Source organism: Protopterus annectens, chromosome 9.part0, assembly GCF_019279795.1.
Source record: "Protopterus annectens isolate FY-2018-M chromosome 9.part0, PAN1.0, whole genome shotgun sequence".
In the NCBI taxonomy this organism is placed as follows: domain Eukaryota; kingdom Metazoa; phylum Chordata; order Ceratodontiformes; family Protopteridae; genus Protopterus; species Protopterus annectens.
In genome coordinates this window covers 629,485,696-629,510,357 of record NC_056743.1, presented here as the reverse complement: position 1 = coordinate 629,510,357, position 24,662 = coordinate 629,485,696, and the positions used below count along the sequence as shown (strand labels likewise).

The 24,662-nt window shown below is 43.9% G+C and overlaps 1 protein-coding gene across 2 annotated transcripts in view; it reads right to left on the bottom strand.

Moving 5' to 3' along the window:
* Positions 1-24,662, bottom strand: part of LOC122811385 (vesicle-trafficking protein SEC22b-like) — a 442,870-nt gene that overhangs the window by 216,427 nt on the left and 201,781 nt on the right. The window lies entirely within an intron of this gene.

Sequence of the window (24,662 nt, the reverse complement as noted above, 5' to 3'; positions counted from 1 at the left end):
AACTTTGAAAACAAAATCCTATAGCAAAATTTAAATCACCCAAGCTACTTTTAAAACTCAGAAACTAACAAATTGATTGTCTGCTTCACTGATTTATTTGTGTGTGTTTTATTGGCTCGGTTAGCTATACTGGGGGGAGGGCCATTTCAAAAAAGCTTTGGCACATAATGACAGTTACAATAAAATACAAAACTATAATGAAGTAAAAATTAAAGCTACATGGTAGACTAAAATACACCAGGGACAATAATAAATTAGTTCTCTATTACATTTAAGAAAAAACTGAGTATCATTAGTTGATAAATATTTCAGTGCAAACTCTAATGAAGCATATTAATTAGGTAAACCACCCTAAGAGTGAAACATATGATCATTGTTAAAACAACAGCATCAGCTGAAAAGACTTCCACTTACAACAAAGGAACAACTCAAAAAACATCACAGGCCTTATATACAACTTACTTGGTTGTTACAGCTTCTAAATGCAAGAAATGAAATAAAAGGAAACCATTTATCCACAACAGTGCAGAATACACATGGACAAATAATAATATATGCGCAACAATTTGCCTCTGGCAGATATGGGTAGCAATTAGATAAGATGCATCACAAAGTTTGTTACTTAACAGAAGAAATTTATACAACTTAAAAAAAACAGAACCCCCTTAAATGAGCAAACAAGAAAGTGCGTTTGCAGAGTGATTAGAGTATATTCTAAAATGACTGTTGATTAATTAAGTGGCATACACACTTCAATGGTGAAACCCAGGCATTAGTGTGAAGCATATGTGTGCGCACGTGTCAAAAAAATATAAGCTTACTTCAGGTTGAAGAGGTTAATGGGCTGAACAGAATAGCCCCTTTTTTCAAACCCAGCTTAGTCACAGCAGTCACAAACTGTACACCACAAGTACTTAACTAGCATACAAATACATCACCTATAATTAAATGTACAATTCACAGGTGTGTTTTTATAAAGGCCTTTATCCTTTGGATTACACATATACCTAACATCATCATGTGATAAAGCACTTGAAAAATACAAAAAGTTGTGAAAGTTAAGTCACAAGCGGTTGCACAAGTGAGGACATGCAGTTCATTGGATTTAGCAGCTGCATGATTCATACAGTAGAATTTTAAGCACATTTCTAATAAAATAATTTAAATAAAAATAACATTTCTAACAATCTAATATTTAAACTTTCACTTTTATTTCTACCGTTTACTCCTTTCTCTTGCATTAATATTGCTAATCAAGAATCACTAATACTTTCCTCTAAAGGAACCATCAAATATTCTTTTTCCCTGTAAAATATATTTAAGATTAGTTTGTCTGTCTATACAAAAATGCAAATTACTATGTACATTATCCACCTTCTGTTGTACTTAACGTATTCTAAGCAATTTCTGTCATAACTACATAATGCGTTTTAAATGTTACTGAAATGGCACATGCTGTACTATTACTGTCCATTTTTAAAATCACTGTGGAGCTTTTCTTCCAGGGCCTCTGCTGAAATTGGGTCAATGACCCAGTCAGACTTTTCTGGTTACAAATGTTAATAAATAAATAAATAAATAAATAAATAAAGATTCTGCATGTCCTCCCTGCGGTCGTGTGGGTTTCCTCCAGGTGCTCCAGTTTCCTCCCACATCCCAAAGATATGCTGCAGGTAGACTGGGCACTCTAAACTGGCCCTAGGGGTGTGTGTGTGTGTGTGTGTGTGTGTGTGTGTGTGTGTGTGTGTGTGTGTGTGTGTGTGTGTGTGTGTGTGTGTGTGCACGCGTGTGTGCCTTCTGTGGAGGTTGGGCGCCGGACTGGCAACTCAACACCATAAAACTCCACTGCCAATCGTTCTAAGGGCCGTTGTTCTGCTGTGGTGACCCCTAATGGGAGAAGCAGAAAGGAGAAGAAGAAATAAAGTCTTTCCAGCAGAAATAGCTTAAGAATGAGAACAAGGTTAGAACAATGGAAGAGAACGGAACCGCTTTTAGTATACAACAGTTTCGGCTTTGCCATAAGTTTAAACTGGTAGTCTCTCAAGTATGGGTACTGCCAGCCAACCTACGGAAAATACAGAGTTCAAAAGGATAATTGTCTAGCTAGAGAGAAAAGGGATTTATTCACGGCTTCTTTCACGATAATACACTTTTCAGCTGTGGGTAACCAGTTTCCCTTAGCCAGTATTCACCAGCAATATTTCAGACTGCTAGAACAGGTTACTAACTTCCATGTTCTGTTATTGGTAATGGAGACAGATGCAATGATTGGCAATACAGTCAATAAATTGTATGAAAATCCCTTTACACGGTGTTTCTTACAGAGAAGTAAAATGGAATTCTAATGTTCTGTGAGCATATCCTTTAGCATCTTCTCATACAATCAGTATGCACTGTAAAGGATACACAGGGGCATATCCCTAATCTTCACTAACTCATACAGCACTCTGCTAATGAAACAGGAAACACATTTAGTCATGGTATGCTACCCAGTATCTCAGATGTTATTTGTTGTGAAATTAACAGAAAGATATACACTGCATAACTTATAAACAAACAAAAGGTACTGTGTCTACATCTAGGGATGTCACTGCCCTCCTTTACTCGGCCCACATTAGACCAATCATTGAATATAATACCCCCTTTGGCAAGTACCTGTCCAGATAGGGAGCGCTACAGAATCCTGAAAGCCCAAAATCCTGAAGACCAAAAGCCTGAGACCAAAATCTCGAAAGTTCAAAATGCTGAAAACACACAGGACACCAACACTTACTATATTCCAGCACAAGTACATACAGAAACAAATAAAACACAAACCATATTACTTTTGTATAAGCAGGGGGGCATGCCCCCCTGCACCCCCCCTGCTACTTAAATATATCAACTCCCAGATTGAAATAATGTAGTAAAGTGCAATCTCGGAGTTGATATATTTAAGTAAGAGGTGTGGGGGCACAGCCCCACATAGTGCAGGGGCTCCCCTGCATATAGTTGAAAGGTAATACGTTTCTAGATGTACTTGTACAGTATGCATTGGTATCCTGTGTATTTTCAGTATTTTGAGTTTTCAGTATTTTGAACTTTCGAGATTTTATTCTCAGGATTTTAGTCTTCAGGATTCTGTAGCACTCCCGTCCAGACACATGCGATAACTGGAACTCCAACAGAGATACCTTACTAAACAACATGTCCTACATGGACCGACTCAAAGCCCTGTCACTATACTTGGTATTCTACAGACTGCTAAGAGGTGACCTGTGTCTGGCGTACCAGGCATCCTCCGATCCATTACTGATGGATTTACTGCACATCAGCAAGTCATATGTCATCAGAAATACTCACTCAGTGTAGTCCAAATCTTTTCTGCAACATTAGCAGAATGGTTTGGCAAGACAGGTACATCTCGCAGAAGATAATGCTGCTGTGGAGCAGACTCACCATCCACATAAAAAAAGAAGTTATGCACTTACTATAATGTTCCATCTATGTTATCCATTTTTATTTCCCCTTGACATATGGAATCTGGGTCCGATACTGGAACCAACTCGGCCGTTAACTACTGCTTGTGAAGGCCAGAAATTCTCAAGCTTCATCTCTATCCACAATCCATCTCTCCCAGTTATCTCAGATCAAGTTTGCAGATTAGATATAAAAGTCATAGATAAGGAAGCATTGACAGAAACCATATCTGCTATGCCTTAATAATTACACTAAGTTATATGTACATTTTCTATTCCACCAAATATTCTTCAAAGGTCAGGAGATGCAGGAAGGGGAGTCAAGGATAAATAAAAATGGGCAACACAAATGGAACATTATGGTAAGTACATAACTTCTTTATCCAACGTTGTCAACTTTCATTTTATCCTTGACATATGGGGCAGAGTCCCCAGCTACCTTACGGAAGGACATTCCTGTGCACCACTGAACCAAAGGATGCTCTTCACCTAGAAACCAAATCCAATTTGCAATGAGTAAAAAAAGTATGGGGAGAAGCCCAAGTTGCTGCTGCACATGTATCATCCACTGAAGCCCTTGACTGGAAAACTGCTGAAGTGGCTACAGATCTTGTAGAATGTACCTCAACAGGCCTAGGCAAATCAATTTTCTTCTTGTTACAGATGAAGGATATACAATCCTTGAGCCATCTCGCTAAGGTCACCTTGCTGACTGGCTTAACAGACCCTGCACTTGAAAAAGGAGACAAATAATTGGTCAGATTTTCTTATGTCTTTCGTTTTGTGAAGATAAAAATGTAATTGTCTGTGAACATCTAACAAATGCAAACAGTATTCACCTTTGTTCGTAAAACTGGGAAAGAATACTGGTAATTTAATAGTCTGATTGATGTTAGACCCTAACACTACCCTGGGTAGAAAAGTGGGATTTGTCTGTAAGGAAAAGTCAGATAAGGTAAGTCTACATGACAAGGCTTGAATTTCTGAAATCCTTCTGGCAGAGGTTACTGCCACCAAAAATAAAGTTTTCCATGGCAAATACTTTAGGTCGCAGTCTGAAGATGGTTAGAAGGGGGCATGTACAACAGTTTTTAGCACAAGTGTTAGATCCCAAGGTGGAGAAGGATCCTTAAAAAGGAGGCTTCAACAAAAGTGCCATTGTAAAAAGGGCTTACAAAGTTTATGAGAAGGCAAGGAACGTTTTTCCAAACCATCATGGAAATTAGACATTGCTGCTAGTTGAACTCTTATGGTAGATAGAGAAGCTGCTGTACTGGAAAGAGAAGCTACAAAATCTAAAATGTTATCAACAGATGCAGAAAAGGGGTCAACATCCCTTTTACGAGCCCAAATGGTAAATCTCTTCCATTTACTAGTATAAAGTTTATGGGTGAAGGCTTATAAGAAGCTAGGAGAATTTGACGTACTGGGGAAGTAAGGTTAATTCACCTGGCAATTACTGGAACTGAAGGAAACATGCTGTCAGCTTGATGTTCAGAATGTCTGGATGAACTAATCCCTCTGGACGGAACAGAAGGTCTGGAGCTGGGTCCAGAGTCCAAGGTCAGTGAATCAGAGAAAGGTAAAGAAAGGGGAACCATATCTGTCAAGGCCAGTAAGGAGCAATGAGGATTACTTTGCTCTTCGGCCTGAGTGCTTTCTATAAGAATTTTGGAATTAGAGGTATCGGGGAGGGGACATATAGTAGTCCGGGGGACCAAGTGTGGAGAAGAGCATCTCTTGGTGACTTCCCCGGGAGGGGGGGGGGGTCAGGGCAAAGTAGTTGCTGCACTGGTTGTTTAGGGGAAAGGGAAACGGTCACAGCGAGGCTGGCCCCATTGATGGAAAATCCTTTCCGTCACTTTTGGATTGAGAACCACTTGCGAGGCAGGAGAATACCTCTACTCCATTTGTCTACTATCACATTAGAACTCCCCGGAATGTGCATTGCTATCAGAAAGCGGTTGGAAGAGATTGACCACTGCCACATGCCGAGTCCTTCTCAACAAAGGGGGTATGATTTGTTCCTCCCTGTTTGCTGATGTATCAAACTACTGACTGTTTGAATTGCAATTGTTACCACAACAAGAGCAGTTTGAAAGCCTTGCAACGCTAAAAGCACCACTCTTAGTTCCATAACACTTATATGCAATCTGGCCTCTGGCCTCTAAGGGGGACCAAGTGCCTTGGACAGTTTTGCCCAGAAAATGACCCCCATCCCATCTGGGAGGCATACATGGTCACTATGGCCTTGGGTTCTGGAAGGGTGAAGGGGCAGCCTAAGAGAATTTCTTTGAAATGTATCCACCAAGCTAGAAATTTTCTGCAATGACTGGTGATCAAAATCTGGTCCAACATGGGTTGGTATAGCATAGACTACTGAGATGCCAGCAGCCACTGTAGAATTCTCATGTGATATCTTGCTAGGGGAGCTAGAGTTACTGCTGCTGCCATGGAACCTAGAGCCTGTAAAATTAGACGAATGGGTACCTTCTTGCTGTGAATTATCTTTTGAACCCGTGTTCTGATTTTTTGAAGTCTCACAGCAGAGAAGGATGCTATGGTGGCTGCTGTATTTAGTACAGCCGCGATAAACTCTAAACTCTTAGTTGGAGTCAGTTGAGCTTTTTCATGATTTATTATAGACCCCTTTGAAGTCTGGCAAAATGTGCCAGGAAATTCAAAGACCTTAAAGCGAAGGTCAATGAAGCATAAACCCACTTCCCAAATCTATCCATCGCCCAAAACTCTCCTTTGCGTGGATGGGTAGAGGAACTCTCCTCAGCTAGTTCCTTTTCTGTAGCGGCCGCTATGACCATACCACTAATCCCTTGGCCCAGAATTGTTCATCTTCAGGGGCAGATAAAATTTTGTCTGGTCTCTTAGGGATGGGCTCAGTGGTGTCCAGTGCCTTCCATGCCTGCTGAGAGATCAACTGAATGAGCTCATCAGCAGGCGGAATCACCCAAACTATAGACGGGCGAGTACCGAAAGCCTGCAGGTAAGCAGATTCCTCCAAGGAAGGATTTTGGGACTTCCAATAGCCCCTCTGTTTCAAAAATGTATAGGATGTCTCCAAAGAAGTTATCAGGGGGTGACCTTGGGCACCCTTCCTCTTCAGCAAAAGCAGTCTTCCATGACAGATTCCTGTGGGGAATCTAAGTGTTTCCTCTTGCATTCTTCTGAGGGACCTCCTCAGGGGGTTAAGTCTGGTGAGGTATCAGAAGATGACAGAATCTGTATCTGGAGGTCCCTGAGGATTCGACACTCGCTGTCCCAGTGGAGACAAGTTGAACAAAGGAGTGTGAGGAAGGTATCGGCTCCGAGGAGTAAAGGGCCGAATGAGTGACTGCAACAGAAAAATCTCTCTCCATTGCCTCGAAGGCTGGCCCTCCCTAAAAGGGAAGGGAGCCCAGAACAGAGAGAGTGTGCTTCGGAACCATGGTCAGTCCCCGCTCTGACGAGACAGCCTCCGAGATAGAAACCAGAGCCAAACTGAACTGTACCAAGGTTCCAAAGTGCAGGGAAGGCTCCTAAAACATTGGAGTTGACTCCAGGTCCTCAGAGCAGACAGGGCATATACAGCTTCATGGTCTCCAGATGTAAAAGAACTGAAGAACTCAGAGCAATAACCGGTTCCAAAAGAATAGAGACCTCAGGAATCAATACAGTCCATGCTGGACAACTCAGAGCTGAAAACTCTAATACCTTGGTGGAGGTCAGTAGGGGTCGGAGCCAAAGGGAATCCTGTAAATCCTCTCGCCCACAGAATTTTCTTCACCAGTCTCTCCACATCAACTTCTGTAAGACTTTTGATGGAAAAGACAAACAGAGAGGGTGATTAAGACCTTTGCCAAAAAACTTCAGGTAACTCACCCACAAAAGGATTGACTGATGGGGAGTAAGTTGCCCTAGGCAAATTATTTCTGTAAGGTATCAAACTCTGTGTTGATGTTGTCGGCATACAGGAAGAACTAGGAAGTAATACTTCTTGAGCGGAAGACTGAATTTGCTGCATATTGAAGACTTTGGCGTAAAAGCTTTAGAATTAGCAGCAGTGGTCAGTGCCGATGATTTTTACGGTACCAAAGCCTTAGACCTGGTATGCATCAGATCTGAAGAACTTTTAGGAACAGAGAATTGAGGTTTGTTTGTGTTGGTGCCGAAGGAGAAGATGGTACTGACAGACTTTTTTAGCCTTCATCAAGGAGGACGAGGAAAAAGGCGAAGAAAAAATAAGTTATGTACTCACCATAACGTTCCATCTGAGTAGTTATACTTCATTTTTCTGCAACCTGTGGGTATACGGATCCATATTGGATCAGAGCCGGCAACTTTTTTCTAGCATCTGCTCCAAGCTCCTCCCCTTACCCACAATGCCCTACCATCTCCTATCTTCCCTCAGATCGAGTTTGCTGCAACTAACAATATATATGCAACTCAACCCAATAACCAACCTGAAAACAGGATAAGGTCCGGGGGATGGAGGGAGGGAATGTAGCAGAAAAATGAAGTATAACTACTCAGATGGACTGTTATAGTGAGTACATAACTTCTTTATCTGAAGTAGTTAACTTCATTTTATCTGCAACCTGTGGGACAGAGTCCCCAGCTACTCCGATCCTGGGAGACCCTTGTGGAAGGATATTCCAGAGCACCACAGAGCCAAAGGATGCTCTACCCCTCGAAATCAGATCCAATTTGTAATGGGAAATGAAGGTATGTGAACTGGCCCATGTCGCTGCTGTGCAAATATCGTCCAAAGGAACTCTGGACCAAAAGGCAGCAGAAGTCGCCATGGACCTGGTAGAGTGAGCCTTAACTATACCAGGAGGTGATAAACATTTTTCTTTGTAAGCATGTGAAATGCAAACAGTGAGCCATCTAGCTAAAGAAACTTTAGAAATAGCTTTTCCCATAAAAGCTTTGGAAAAGGAAACAAACAATTGGTCAGTCTTGTGGAAAAACTTTGTTCTATGAAGATAAAAACAAAGTTGTCCATGAACATCCAACAAATGGAGTTTTTATTCACCTTTATTTTGAAAGTTGGGAAAGAAAACGGACAGATTAATGGACTTGTTTACGTTTACTTCAGATGCCAATTTAGGTAAGAAATAAGGAAGGATTAGTACGGAGGGAGACCCTATCCTTATGGAAGACCAAATATGGAGACATGGTAGACAGAGCTTGAAGCTCGGAAACTCTCCTAGCCAATGTGATGGCGACTAGGAAAGCTGTCTTCCAGGACAAAAAATTTTAAGTCCACTGAAGCTGCAGGTTCAAAAGGAGGTGCTACCAATGCCTGTAAAACAAAAGTAAGGTCCCAAGGAGGTACAGAATCTTTGACAGGGGGCCGTAGCAGAAAAGTACCTTTAATAAAGGCCTTACATAGCCTAGAGGAGGCTAAGGCCATGCTGTCTTTGCAAACGTGAAAACTGGAAATGGCTGCCAATTGTACTTTGGCTGTGGAGGAACTAGCTCCTTGCTGAAAGATACCAGAGAGAATGTCCAACACCGCTGGAACAGAAGCTGTAAAGGGATCCATTTCTCTCTGTGAAGCCCAAATGGAAAAGCGCTTCCATTTACTGCAATATAGTTTTCTAGTGGAGTCTTTAAGACAGGCCACTAGAATCGATATGACCTGGGATGAAAGACCGGGAGTCCTGGCGATTAACAGAACTGGAGCAACCAAGCTGTTAGCTTGAGGCTGTCCAGATCGGGTGGACGTGTCCCCGACGGATGGGAAATTAGATCCGGGCAGGGATCCAGAACCCAGGGGGGAGCTAATAGACGAGACCAAAGGAATGGGAACCAAACCTGACGAGGCCAGAATGGGACAATGAGGATCACTTTGCACCGTAGTAGGCAAGCTTTCTGAAGAAACTTCGGAATGAGTGGCAATGGTGGATAAGCATACAGAAGCCCGGGGGGCCAAGCATGGACTAGAGCGTCTCTGGGGACTTCTCCTGGTGAGGGAATCAGAGCAAAGAACTCGCTGCACTTTGTGTTTGAAGGAGATGTGAAGAGATCGCAGCAAGGCTGATACCATGCCAGGAAAATCTCCTCCGCTACTGCCTGTTTCAGAGACCACTCGTAAGGCATCAGAATGGCCCGGCTCAATCTGTCTGCTAAAATGTTGGAGTGCCCCAGGACGTGTGTTGCTATCAGACACCGACTGGTGGAAATCGCCCATTCCCACACTCTCATGGCCTCGCAACATAGAGGGTAGGATCTGGTTCCCCCCTGCTTGTTGATATACCAGACAACCGACATGTTGTCTGACTGAATTGCAATCAATCCGAGAGGGTGGACTGTGTGAAAGGCTTCCAACGCTAAAAGCACTGCCCTCATCTCTAGAACATTTATGTGCAAATTGGTCTCTGTCTGGGACCACGTGCCTTAGACTGTCCTTCCCAAACAGTGACCCCCCATCAGAGTTGGGAGGCGTCCGTGGTCACTGTGGTTTGGACTGAGGGTGACGCAAATGGGCGTCCTGTTGATATCTCCGGTGAAGTTAACCACCAAAGAAGAGATGTCCTGCAGACGTGACTGATCTTGATCGGAAATTCTATGGGTAGGTCTAGCCAGGACCACTGGACACCCAGAGTCCATTGAAGAACCCGCATGTGAAGGCATGCATACGGGAGAATAGATATGGTGGCAGCCATGGGGCCCAGAGCCCGGAGAACCTCGTTCACCTTTGAAGACTGGGAGTTCACTATCTGAGCTATGTGGCCCCTGAGACGTAGAATCCTGTCTGGAGTTAGGAATACCTTCATCTGCAAAGTGTCTAACCATGCCCCAATGAAGTCTAGAATTTGTACTGGTTGCAAATGGGATTTGTGAACATTGACTGTAATTCCCAGTAGGTCTGCTAACCGAATTAAATAATCTCGTGCCAGACACAAGTGATGCTCATCGTGCACAGCGAAGAACCAGTCGTCCAGGTAAGGAAACACCTGAATACCCTGAAGCCTCAGGTGGACCACTACAACTGCCATTACCTTGGTGAACACCCTGGGGGCTGTGGTGAGACCAAAGGGTAGGGCCCTGAACTGACAGTGACTGGCTCCCAGCCGGAAGCGCAGAAACCTCCTGCAGCTTCTGTGTACTTTGATGTGGTAGTAAGCATCCTGAAGGTCTAACGAGCACATCCAGTCGCACTCTCAGAGATAAGGTAGAATGGACTGTAGAGTGACCATCCGGAATTTCTGTTTTGCTACCAACAGGTTTAATGTTGACAGGTCTAGAATGGGCCTGAGGTCCCCTGGCTCATTTGAGAAGCAGCTTTGAAACCTCTAGAGCTGCGGCCTCCCTGTGAGCGGGTGGAACATCCGGGAGGTGTTTTGTAATGTTTGGAGGGGCAATGAAAGGAATAGAGTAACCTTTGGATATTATCTGAAGAACCCAGCGATCTGTCGTAATGGACTCCCATGCCGCTGGGTGTAAGGACAATTGTCCCCTGACTGCCTCCAGAGTAGGACAGTCGGGCAACCCCTCAGGGCTGCTGACCGTGTGTATCAGAAAAGGGTTCCTTAGACCCGAAATTCCTGGGAACCCCTCTACCTCTGGGTCGGCATCGATCTTGTCCCCCTCTGCCTCTGGGGGAATAGCTGTCCTGAGAATCCTGGGAAAACTGAGATTTTCAGAACCACATCTTCTTCTGCCCTCGGATTCCTAGAGAAGGACCGCTGAGGGTTAGAGAAGGAGATTCCGACGGCAGACAAAGTCTTCCCGTCCTTTTCGCTCTGGACCAGTGTGTCACGTACTGTCTTCCCAAAGACGGAAGAGCCGTTGTAGGGAGCATTGATAAACGACACCTTGAAAGGGTCCGCAAACTGATACAATCTGAGCCAGGCATGACGTCTCATGGCTATGCCTGTCCCAGCTGCTCTAGCTGCTCCTTCCGTGGCGTGGGAAAGTAGCCACATAGATGTATTTGAGACTGACTTCAGAGTAGACATTTTCGCCAAGAACAGCTGTTTGTCCTGCGGCGATAAAGACTCTGAGGGGCGACTCAGCGAATTCCGAAGCAAGGTCTCGCTGAAGTCGAATCACATGTGCCAAATAATTCAGCACATGAATAGAAAAAGTCGCTGAAGAGTATATGTGCTTCCCAAACCTGCCCACCGACCTGGACTCCTTGTCTGGAGGGTGGACTAAGGAACTCTCCTGTGCTAGTTCCTTCTATGTGGCCGCTGCGACCAACATAGCATCAACTGGGGCTCCTTTCGACCAGGGTTTTCTATCCGAAGGGGGAGATAAGACCTTGTCAGGACGTTTGGGGATGGGCTCTACGATGTCAGGCTCCTTCCATGCCCTCGTGATGATGAGGTCCACCAAGGGGTCTGCTGGTGGGGACACCCAGGAAGTAGATGAGCCCATGCCAAAGGCCTCCAGGAACACGGACTCATCCCCAGAAGGTTTTGGGGCTGACCAACCTCCCCTCTGGAGGAGGATTTCCATATTTTCTCCAAAGGAGATGTCTTCGGGAGGTGACCTGGGGGGACCTTCTCCTTCATCTAAGTCAGTGTCAGTGGTGAGGGACTCGGGGGAGTCCAAGTGCCTCCTTTTGCACTTGCACTTGCAGTGGCCCTTTTCAGTGGAACTTTCAGAAGGGGATCCACGAGCCGCAGGGGTTTCCTCTGGGAAAATGACCTGGGGATCCTCTGGCACGGGCTGTCCCTGAGACAGGATGAAGGGAGTCGTTGCCAAATCCAGGGGGGCCTGGGTGGTATCCGAGGGAATGGCCTGGGGTCTCAATCCCTGGGAGAGAATGCTCTCCACCACTTCGAAGGCCAAAGGAGAAGCTGTCCCCAGATCCAAAGCGGGGACCGGAGCCGAAGACAGGGTAGCCTGAGGTCCAAAGGAACGGGTCGGGTCCGAAAGAGTCTGAGCCGAAGAATCCATTCCCCCGGGTCTAACTCCCTGTCCGCTGCTCCGAGAGCCACTCGGATCTGAGCAAGTTGAATCCGAGAAACTCAAGGTAACAGCCAGAGTCTAGGTTGGAGGAACCGTTGGCGCCGAGCTACCAGCTCCGAAGAACCTCGGATCCAAAAGCCCCAAAGCACGGATCGGGGAAGGAGAGATGGGGTGGAAAAGAGGCATGGAGGTCGCCCCTCCAGAGGGAGATGGTCCTGGCAAGACTCCCATCTGAATTTGGGCCTGAAGAAATCTCCGCATCGTCCTATCCATATCCATGTCCGATAGGCTCGGAGTCTACCTTGAAGAGGCCACCGACTCAGATCTGGCTGGTCTGTGCAGAGGGGTGGAGGGCCTTGGGTCCGAATGTTCCAACAGCTCCGGCGAGAAACGCGGTGACTGGAGCCGAGGAGAAACGAGCCTCATGGACTTGGATGGAGGGCTGAGAAAGAGCTTCCTGTCTGGGGATCTCTTGCGATGCCTGTCTTTCTTTTTCTCCCTTTCTTCTCTGCATCTTTCCTTTTCCTTCTCTTTTTCTTTATCTTTGTCAGACTCGCTGACTGAAGATCTGTCTTTAGAGGACCCATCGCCAGACGAAGGGAGAGGTTGAGTCCCTGTCTGGGGAGGTACACTAGTGACCGAGGCTGAGGCAGAATCCAGCATGGTAACAGGGAGAAGGCCTTTGGTAACTAGCTTGGCCTTACAATCCCTAAGGGCCCTGGGGTTGAAGCCTGAACAGATCGCACACTGGGTGGATAAATGTGCCACTCCTAGACATATCAAACACAGAGAGTGACCATCAGCAGGGGAAAGCTTATGGCCCCACTCTGTACACTTTTTGAACACAGGCTTTAGCTGATCAGCCATAGTCCTGCACTCAAAGGAAAGGTACTACCTTCCCAACAAAACACACACACACACACACACACACACACACACACACACACACACACACACAGGTAGAGGAAGGGCAGGTCTGAGTATTATTCTACTACAAAAACAAAACTTTTTTTTTTTTTTTTTACACTAATGACCAACACGTTACTACAGAAGGGGAGGAAGGGTAATCCTACACAATCACACTAGATAGAGTCAAAAATTTCCACTTACTATCCCTTTTTAGCTCAGAGCAAAGGCGACCACGATGCACACTACTGGCGTGGCAAACGAGATCTGGGGGTAGATAGGAGATGGTAGGGCATTATGGGTAAGGGGAGGAGCTCGGTGCTTGGAGCAGATGCTAGAAAAAAGTTGCCGGCTCGGATCCGTATACCCACAGGTTGCAGATAAAATGAAGTCAACTACTTCAGATCATCAGTTTTGCTTTTGTCGTGAGCAGATATGGCCTCTCCAAAGGCAGAAGGAAGCAAACATTTTAGAATTAATTTCTTTTCAACAAAAGCCCTATGACTTAAAGCCATGACAAATATTGCAACTTTCTTGTAAATGAACAGGACCCAAACAATGTACACACACAACAGGTGCAAATCTGAGTGGATTCTTATGGCTGCACCTCTGGCATTTCCTGAAGCCAAAAGTACCTTTAGGTTTTTCAGCCATACCAAAAAGGGCCGGTAAAAAAAGCACACACCACACTTACACCAAAACTGAGAGAACAGAACACATTAAAACAAGGATACTAGATGGATTAAAAACGTTCCTAATGAAGGAAAGATAAGTAAGAGTGAAAGGGACCATCAACAATGATAGTACAAGTTACACATAAGTGTACAGAAAGGGGGTTATCAACGATGATAGCACAAGGTACACAGAAGTGTATGGAAAAGGGAGAGATACAAGAAAGTACAGTTGTGTACACTTACCATAAATGTAGATGTTCGAGTGTCTTCACTGTTGCAGTCATGACTGTAGGGTTCTCCCCTGCCGGCAGGCAGTCCTCGGTCGGCCAGAATCCCAAAGTCTGGGTCCGGCGTCGGCTGTTCAGACATGCTCCCTGACATCAGAGTGCCAGGATTACAAAGCTGACAGCCGACGCCATGTTCTCCAGTTTTTCTTGCCCCAGATGTCAGGAGTCCCAAAATGAATAAGGTCCCATACCCTTTGCAAATACACCTCAGAAGAATGGTGAAAAAAGGAACCACACAAAAGTAAAAATAAGAGGGGACAGGGGGAAGGGAAACCCAGACTGCAACAGTGAAGACACTCGAACATCTACATTTATGGTAAGTGTACACAACTGTACCATGTTCATCGTGTTTCACTGTTGCAGTCATGACTGTAGGGTAGAATCCCAAAGCAGAATGAAAGGGAGGTGGTCATAAAGAAGAAGGGGCGGCTAAAAGGCCCTGCAAGACTGCAGAAGCAAAGCCTGCCCTAGACTTAGAGTAGAGAGGTAGATTGTAGTGCTTTGAAAAAGTATGCACTGAACTCCAAGTTGCAGCTTCCAAAATGTCTTTGGTAGGAACTCCCCTGAGGAAGGCAGCGGAAGTGGCAGTAGCTCTGGTGGAATGAGTCCTTATACTCCCTGGGATTTGCTTTCCGTGGTGTGAATAGCAAAATCTGATTCCATGAGCAATCCATTTAGAAATGGTCTGTTTTGAAATGGCTTTACCTTGGGAACTTGAAGCATAAGAAACAAACAATTGCTCTGATTTCCTGATGTCCTTGGTTCTGTCCAGGTAAAAACATAGTATTCTGTGTACATCCATGGAATGTAAGATCCTTTCCCCTTTATTTTGAGGAGTGGGGAAAAAGTTGGCAAGTGAATGGTTTGATTTAAAGCCACTTTGGAAACCACCTTAGGCATGAAAGGATTAGTCCTTAAAGACACCCTGTCTTGATGAAAAATAATATAAGGTTCCACAGCCATAAGAACTTGCAACTCTGAAACTCTCCTGGCAGAGGTCAGAGCTAACAGGGTGGCTGTTTTCCAAGATAAAAACTTGATGTCAGAAGTGGCAGCAGGCTCAAAAGGAGGTAAGGTGAGCTTTTCCAAAACATAGTTGAGATCCCAAGCAGGAATGGGAAGAGATCTAGGGGGCCTTAAGTTCTTAGCTCCTCTGAGAAACTGTCTCATGAGCTGGTGGGAAAAGATTGGAGGGTCTGTATTATAATGAGCAGAAATAGCAGAGGAATGTATCTTAATAGAAGAGAAAGAGAGACCCTTATGTAAGAGGCCTGTCAGGTAAAGTAAAATCAAAGGAACGTTAGGAAAAAGAGGATCAGAATCCTGATCCTGCATCCAGGAACAAAATCTTTTCCATTTTCCTGCATAAGATTTTCTAGTGCTAGGGCGTCTGGCTTCTAAAATGACATCCATAACCTGCTTGGGTAGGAGAGAATGAATCAAAGACCCTGGATTAACCAGGCCGCCAGGCTGAGTGTTCTGACATGGGAGTGTAGAACCTGACCCTGGTGTTGGGACAGAAGGTTCGGAGACTGTGGTAAAATCCAAGGGGGCTCCAGACAAAGGTTTTTCAGAGTTGGGTACCAAAACTGTCGAGGCCAATTTGGGGCCAGCAAGATTATCACCTTGGGCTTGTCTTGTTTGATCTTTAATAATACCCGTGGAAGAAGAGGTAGAGGCGGAAAGGCATATCCCGAGAGGTTTCTCCAACTGAATGATAGTGCATCCACTTTCCAAGCTTGTTCGTGGAAAGTCCTGGTGCAAAAAATCTGTAGTTGACGATTGAGGTGGAATGCAAAGAGGTCTATGTGAGGACATCCCCAGACTGCTGTTACCATCTTGAATATTTCGGTGTCCAACATCCACTCGTGTGGGTCCGAAAGGTTTCTGCTCAGACTGCCTGCCAGGAAGTTTTGCTTCCCTGGTAGAAACTGAGCTTGAAGGTCCAGATTGCAAGCTAGAGCTGTGTTCCACAGATCCATGGCTAGTCTGCAAAGGGGGTAGGAATGAGATCCCCCTTGCTTATGTACCACATAACTGTGGTGTTGTCTGTCCGTATCAGTAGTTGTCCTGGTTGTAGAAGATTCCTGAAGGCCAATAGGGCTTTCTGAACGGCTAACATTTCCTTTAAATTGATATGCAGGTGCTTCTGATCCTTTGTCCAAAGGCCTTGCAGACAGTTGCCCTGAAAATGGGCTCCCCAGGCATAATCTGAGGCATCCGTGGTTAGTATCTGAGTGGCAGGAGGCAGGCAGAAGGGTTTTCCTTTGTTTAGAGTACATGCCTTGGACCACCAAAGGAATTCCTTTTGAAGACAAGGCAGGACGGAGATCAGTATGTCTAAACTGTGGCAATGCTGAGACCATACACTTTTTAGGTACCACTGTATTTTCCTCATATGTAGTCTTGCATATGGTATGAGAAGGATGCAGGAGGCCATGTAACCCAAAGCCTGCAGGAATCTCCTTGCAGATAGCAGAGTTAAAGTTGCCAAGGCTTTGAAAGTTGAAGCCAGCTGTAACTGTTTTTCGTATGTCAGAAATACCATCTGGGTTGTTGTGTTTAGAGAAGCGCCCAGAAAAACTATCTGTTGTGAGGGAGTCAAATTTGACTTTATGTTTACAGTGAATCCCAGGAACTTGAGAAGATTCTGAACAAACTGTAGACGCTGGAGTAAGACATCCTTGCTGTCTGCCTGAATAAGACAGTCGTCCAGATAAGGGTAAATTTGAATTCCCTTGAGTCTGCAATAAGCTACTACTGGAGCCAGGCATTTGGTGAAGACCCTGGGTGCAGTAGACAATCCAAAGGGAAGCGCAGAGAATTGAAAGTGCCTCGATCTGGCCTTGAACCTGAGGTATTTTCTGCGGTCCTGCCTGATGGGAATGTATAAATATGCCTCCTTTAAATCTAAAATTACCATCCATGCAATTTTTGGTCAGCATTGGAAGTAGCTGCTGTAGAGTAAGCATCTTGAATTTTGGTATCTCTAGAAAAGTGTTCAAGACTGACAGATCCAGAATGGGTCTCCATGAATTTTGCTTCCTGGGAACTAGAAAGAGCCTCGAGTAAAAACCTTGTCCCATCTCTGGAAGTGGAACTAGTTCTATAGCTTCCATAGCCAAGAGAGCTTCCACCTGGTTTAAGGCCTCTGTCCATTGATGTTTTGGAAGATCTGGCCATCCGCTTGGCCTTGGTAGGGTATGAAAATGGAATTTGTAACCTCTTGAAACCACATCCAGAACCCACTTGTCTTGGGTTATAAGAGTCCAATTTAGGTGAAAGAGAAAGTTTTCCTCAGAGAGGAGCTTCCAGGCAAGAAGTTCCTGCAGCCCAACAGAGGGAGTCATTGAGTCTGTTTCCTATGAGCTTGCGACCTGTCCTCTCCTCCCCTAGGGGTGGAAGCGTCCACTGTCTTCGTCTATAAGAGGCTTGTGTTTGAGGCCTTCCTCGGGAGCGTCTGTATCTACCCCTCTGAGGCCTGTCTGAATTGGGAAAGGACCAATTTTTAGTAGGCCAACTCCTACTAAATCTGGGTGGCTGTACTTGTAAGAAATCTTTAACTGTTTGCATGGATTTTGCCTTGTCCTCCATCTTTTTAATCACCTCTTCAGCTTTAGATCCAAACAAAACATTATGCTGAACAGGAGCATTCAATAATTTAGCTTTTACTTGATCTGGCAAATTTTGTTCCTTTAACCATGCATGCCTTCTAATTACTGTGGCAGAGGCAGCAGCCCTACAAGAAGCCTCCAAGGCATCAAATCCACAGTGTAAACCATGCTTCCCAACTTGTTCAGTGGCATGCATTAAGTCATGTAATTCCTTATCTGCACAGGCGGAAATTGAAGTTAGCTTTTGTTTTAAAACAGACAGGAGAAATTGCTGGTATTTCAGCATATGAAACTGACAGTTTAAAGCCCTAATAGATAAAGTAGCAGAAGTGTACACTTTTTTGCCCCATCTTTCTAAAGATCTGGAATCCTTCTCAGTGGGAATGGGGTTTTTAGCAGAAGCGGCCTTAACTCCCTTAGGACCCTGAGAAATGGTTTCAGGGTCAGCAGTAGGGTTCTTGTATAAAAACTGGTGGGAATCAGGAACCCTGTAATATCGGTCAGGCTTAACAGGAGCTGGAGGAAAATAGTCAGGGGTTACGTTAGCCTCCGAAAAAGCATCATCCACAATATCCAAAATAGGAGGAATAGCCAGGGGTCTATGTTGGGGAAGAAGAAGAAAATCCCTTAGTCTTTTCTCAAATTCCGAATACTCCTGTCCTTCCCAGTGGAAATGTTCCCTCATTTCAAGCAAAGTTTCCCCAAAAGAGAAGTCCTCAGGGGGAGAAGCTGAAGGAATGGATTCCTCAGCATCAGAATCCTCATAAGGAGGGAAAGAATATTCCTGGTCAGAAGAAGAAACTGAAGAAACAGCAGCCTGATCAGAGGAGTCATAATAAACTTCCTGGATGTGAACCCCTAATCATAGTAAGCAAGTCCTCCGTCATCTTAAGTAACTGTTTCTGTGACTTGGGAGCCGGATCAGAAGAGGCCTGTGTTGCAGTCTTTGATTTGGAAGGAGTCTTTGCCTTTGCCTTTATTAGAAGCTGAGTAGGCCTGAAAACCCCTTCGGAAGCTGGTACCTGCACAGCGGCTCCGGACCCATCCGAAGGAGCATTGTCCGAAGGTCCTGCAACAGAAATATTCAAAGGCCTAGTTGGCTCCTCGTGGGAGTCCGTTTCGGCCATCGGTTCCAAAATGGCCGACAACAGGGGCTGCAAAAGCACCTCACTGACGACGGCAGAACCTGAAGCTGGCTCTGCTTGAACGATATCGTCTGATTTGGACCTCGGAGGCCTGTCTTTGTCCTTGCGTTGTTTGTGAACTCCGGTAGCCGGAACCGTATCCGACGACATTTTGTAATTAAAATGCCTACCGAAGTAATGAAATGCAAAATCGTACCTTCGTTTAATAGTACGTTGATTGAATCTAGCACAAATCCGACAACTAGCTACGCCGTGGTCAGGGCCTAAGCAAGGAATACAGTAAGAATGAAAATCCTTATGAGGTATTTGCTTCCCACATGAAATACAATTATTAACTTTTTCTGACATCGGACTGGAGCAAGAAAAAAGTTTCCCCAACTGGGTACTTAGCTTTGAGTAGGAGAAGAAAGTCTTCGGACTGAAATTTGTTCAGAAAAAATTGTCAGGAGTCAGCCGACTGGCACTTGCGAACTGCTATCACCGCACGGCAAGAAAGACTGGAGAACATGGCGTCGGCTGTCAGCTTTGTACTCCTGGCGCTCTGACGTCACGGAGGATGGCTGAACAGCCGACGCCGGGCCCAGACTTTGGGATTCTGGCCGACCGAGGACTGCCTGCCGGCAGGGGAGAACCCTACAGTCATGACTGCAACAGTGAAACACGATGAAGATCTTACAGAAACTACAGGACAATATCATCAGAAAGAGAAAAATCTGAATAAAAAATATCAGAAAAATGTGCTTGGCTCAAGAGCTATGGTAATCGCATCTGTCTAGAAAAGTAGCAAACGAGATATGGGGTAACTGGAAGAGAAGGACTGTGAAGCTTGAGAGTTTTTGACCTGTGTGAACTGTAGTAATGGGCGTGTCTGTTCCGATATCAGACCCAGACCCCATACATCAAGGATAAAATGAAAACAACATCAGATCAACGTTTATCCCTGTCCATTTTTAAGTGCAACTTAGATCTAGGGATGGGGAAACAAAGTTCACTTCAGGACTCCCCCATTACTATTAATGGAGACAGGCAGCTCCTAAATGCTTTACCCCATGCATGGGTCCCCTCAAATTATCTATGGTATGATCCCAGTTGTTCCCATTAGGGGTCGACCGCATAATCATCAACCATGGGATAAGTAAGGCCAGCCTATAACCAAATGTGACAAGTTATCTGCACAAAAAGGAAAATTAGTTAGGCTTAAAAATGGCCTACAAGGTCAGCTAGTGTAGTATTTACTTATGAACCTATGAAAGACAGAGAGAGAGAGAAAGAAAGACAAATAGATACTTAAAGGGAGCCAGTTAAAGACATCTAAATACCAAGTAACAGCTTACAGACAGCAAAGGGATGGTCATCAGCATTCAAATTGGTTTGGAACATGCAGTACAGTATAATCTGTGGAGGCCAGAAAGAACCTTCATAATGAATGGAAACTGTTTATGAGAGACAGTCCTGAAGAACAACTCTAATGTACCTATTTATCAAAAATTATCAAAGCAAGATGACTGTTGTGTTTTCAACTCTAAGAGGGAGAGAGTCAAATGCCTTCATAAAATCTACAAGCACAACCACTACAAGCCACAGGTCTGCAGATTGAAGATCGTTTTGAGTATCAGTTCAATTGCTGCACTGTGGCTTCTGCAAAAATCATACTGTAACTGACAGAAGACTGCCATGGTTGAGAAATACCTTTGGCTGTTTAAAACATAAATTCAAGACGCTTATATAATCGGGTAAGAACAAAAACTGGGCATAACTTCCCAAATATTTTGGCAACAAAGCTGTAAGTAAAGGGAGAAAAGTTATTTTCCACAGGACTTAAAAGAAACTGGTAGCCAGAGAGACAGAAGTTAAAGATGTGACCAAGTGGGGCCAAATACAAGCTGGAGGCAAGGAAGCTTGGATGAACTTAGTGATGGCAGCCAATGTTCACCTCGGTGGCAGTAGTGCGATCAGACTTTCTCTTTATTCACAGTTAAAAAAAAAAAAAGGGGGGGGGGTGGTTTATAAATGCAAGGAGGTGTATCCGTATATATAAATCACACACACACACACACACACACACACACACACACACACACACACAAAGAAACAAACACACGCATACACGCACACACACGCATACACACACACACACACACACACACACACACACACACACGCATATACACACACACACACACACACGCATATACACACACACACACACACACGCATATACACACACACACACACGCATATACACACACACGCATATACACACACACGCATATACACACACACGCATATACACACACACGCATATACACACACACACACACACACACGCATACACACACACAGACAAACACATGCATACACACACACACACATAAACACATGCATACACACACACACACATAAACACATGCATACACACACATAAACACATGCATACACACACACACACACACATAAACACATGCATACACACACACACACACACACACACACACACACACACACACACATACACACACACACACATAAACACATCCATACACACACACACAAACATATCCATACACACACACACACACAAACATATCCATACACACACACACACACAAACATATCCATACACACACACACACACAAACACAAACACATCCATACACACACACATAAACACATCCATACACACACACATAAACACATCCATACACACACACATAAACACATCCATACACACACACACACACACATAAGCACATCCATACACACACACACACATAAGCACATCCATACACACACACACACATAAGCACATCCATACACACACACACACATAAGCACATCCATACACACACACACACATAAGCACATCCATACACACACACACACATAAGCACATCCATACACACACACACACATAAGCACATCCATACACACACACACACATAAGCACATCCATACACACACACACACACATAAGCACATCCATACACACACACACACATAAGCACATCCATACACACACACACACATAAGCACATCCATACACACACACACACATAAGCACATCCATACACACACACACACACATAAGCACATCCATACACACACACACACACACACATGAGCACATCCATACACACACACAGACAAACACACGCATACACACACACAGACAAACACACGCATACACACACACAAACACACACATACACACACACAGACATAAACACACGCATACACACACACAGACATAAACACACGCACACACACACACAGACATAAACACACGCACACACACACACAGACATAAACACACGCATACACACACACACACATAAACACATCCATACACACACACACAAACACATCCATACACACACACACACACACACACACACACATAAACACATCCATACACACACACACACACACATAAACACATCCATACACACACACACACACACACATAAACACATCCATACACACACACACACATAAACACATCCATACACACACACACACACATAAACACATCCATACACACACACACACACATAAACACATCCATACACACACACACACATAAACACATCCATACACACACACACACATAAACACATCCATACACACACACACACACATAAACACATCCATACACACACACACACACACAATTATACTAGATTACTCAAAACACAAAGGCTTTAGACAGCTATGGGAGATGTGGATAACTGTAAACGATCATGCTCAAAGGACGAAAATGGAAAGGTGGGCCAAAGTATTTAAGGGGGCTTTTGACGGTCTGATTTAATTATTGTGGGAAGATGCCATTATACACAGAGTTACACATTGGAGTAGAGATAAACTTAAAGGAAAAAAAAAAAAAAAGAGGAAAGTAAACAGCTCACAAATATGCTATGTAGTAGGAATAATTTGTAATTGGGTCAGTAAACTCAAGTAGGACTGGCCATGGGGATGCCAAGTTTTTTTAACCTTTCTCATTACAGACATGAAACAGCAAGAATTACAAGCACAGTTGCAGGCTATGCTAAAGGTTTAAAGTAAAGTAAAGTAGAGAATGGTGGGGCACCTTTGCATGGCAGGTGGTGAAGAAAATGCAAGGGTGAATACCCAGTGGTCTAAAATCAACAGAAGAGTGTGTATTTTATGAATCCTTTGGCAGGAGCCATCAAACAGACAATGAATTATAATTTTGAGGCAGGGATAGATATGAGCATGATGAGGACAAAAGAAAGAGGAAACACTTGAAGAAACAAGGAGAAGAAGGCAAGTTATATCTGATAATCTTTTTTGTACTGGTAACAGACGCAGGTATTATTTATGGAAGAGAATCTACAACAAGGGGAGAGTTTAAATAATCATAAAGAGCAAGGCATGAAGAGGAAAGATGGGACAGCCAAGGCTACTAAGAATCATGGCACTCGAACAAAACCGCAGGTAATGAAGAGTGTCAGAGAAACAGGTTGCTAGTCTGAAAATAAAAGGGAATTTAAAATCAAATTTGTAAATGTCGGTGTTGAATGTAGAGAAGGGAGGGTGGTCACTCAAGATCTGGATGTGTAATATTGTAATATACTGTATCCTTGTTAGGTACAATGAGAGAGAATATGCCAGAAAAAAACTTAAAAAAATTGGAGGGAATATGCCAGGGCAACAAACGAAAACACTAAAGTAGGGTAGTAACCATCAACTAGCAGAGTCAGGGATACAGACATGTACTCTACACACAGGATTAACAATATAGTAAGAAAGTTATGATTGGAGAGACTATTTACACAGTTGCCAAGAAATTCATCTCAAGACTAAAGTTCTGGATCTAGGCATCCATGACAGCAGCACATAATATAAAAGCTATGACAGGTGACCCAATAATAATTCTTTTGCATGGAGCTTTATCGGCTCTATATAATACGAGTTAGAGGAAACAAATGTTTTACCAGCTTTGAAAGCTGGTAAAGCACTAAGCGCTGTCAAACAGCATCATTCTTTTTAGCTTCTTTGCTTAAGAATTCTGGATAAATCCACAAATAATGGAAGGACAAAGTATCAAAAAAATCAGGGACAGTTTTTAGATATAGCTTCCTAAATTAATAAAATTTTATTTTTATTTTACATTTGTTAACCGGGAGAAATCCGACTGGATACATGTCCATTTTCAGCGGAGGCCCGGGGAGAAAAGCTCCGAACAATACAGATAAAAACAGATAAAAACAGACAAAAATACAGACTAAAAACCAACAAGCAATCAAACGAAAAATTCCGTAATTTACAAAATAGATATTGTGGGAGAATTAAACTAGTACATTGTTTTATGCAATGTCATAGTTATATTAATAACATTTCTATAGGTAATTTCATTTAAAAACAGTCTACCGATAAAAGAAACAGCAAAAAAAAAAACCTTGATCATGGGGTATGAAGTCAACTATTCCCATGAGAAAACTGGTAGATAAAGGTCTACTATAAGAGAGTTTTTACAGGCAAAAATATAAGAGGATTTAGGTTTGAGTAGGAAAGGAAGTCATTTAGTAGCCTGGGTAGAGTTAGTCAGGAGATGAGCATTGGCATAGCCAGTGTGACTGAAAGTGGTGAAACAGTTGTTTTTTGAATTGGGATAGACAAGTAATAGTGAGGATAC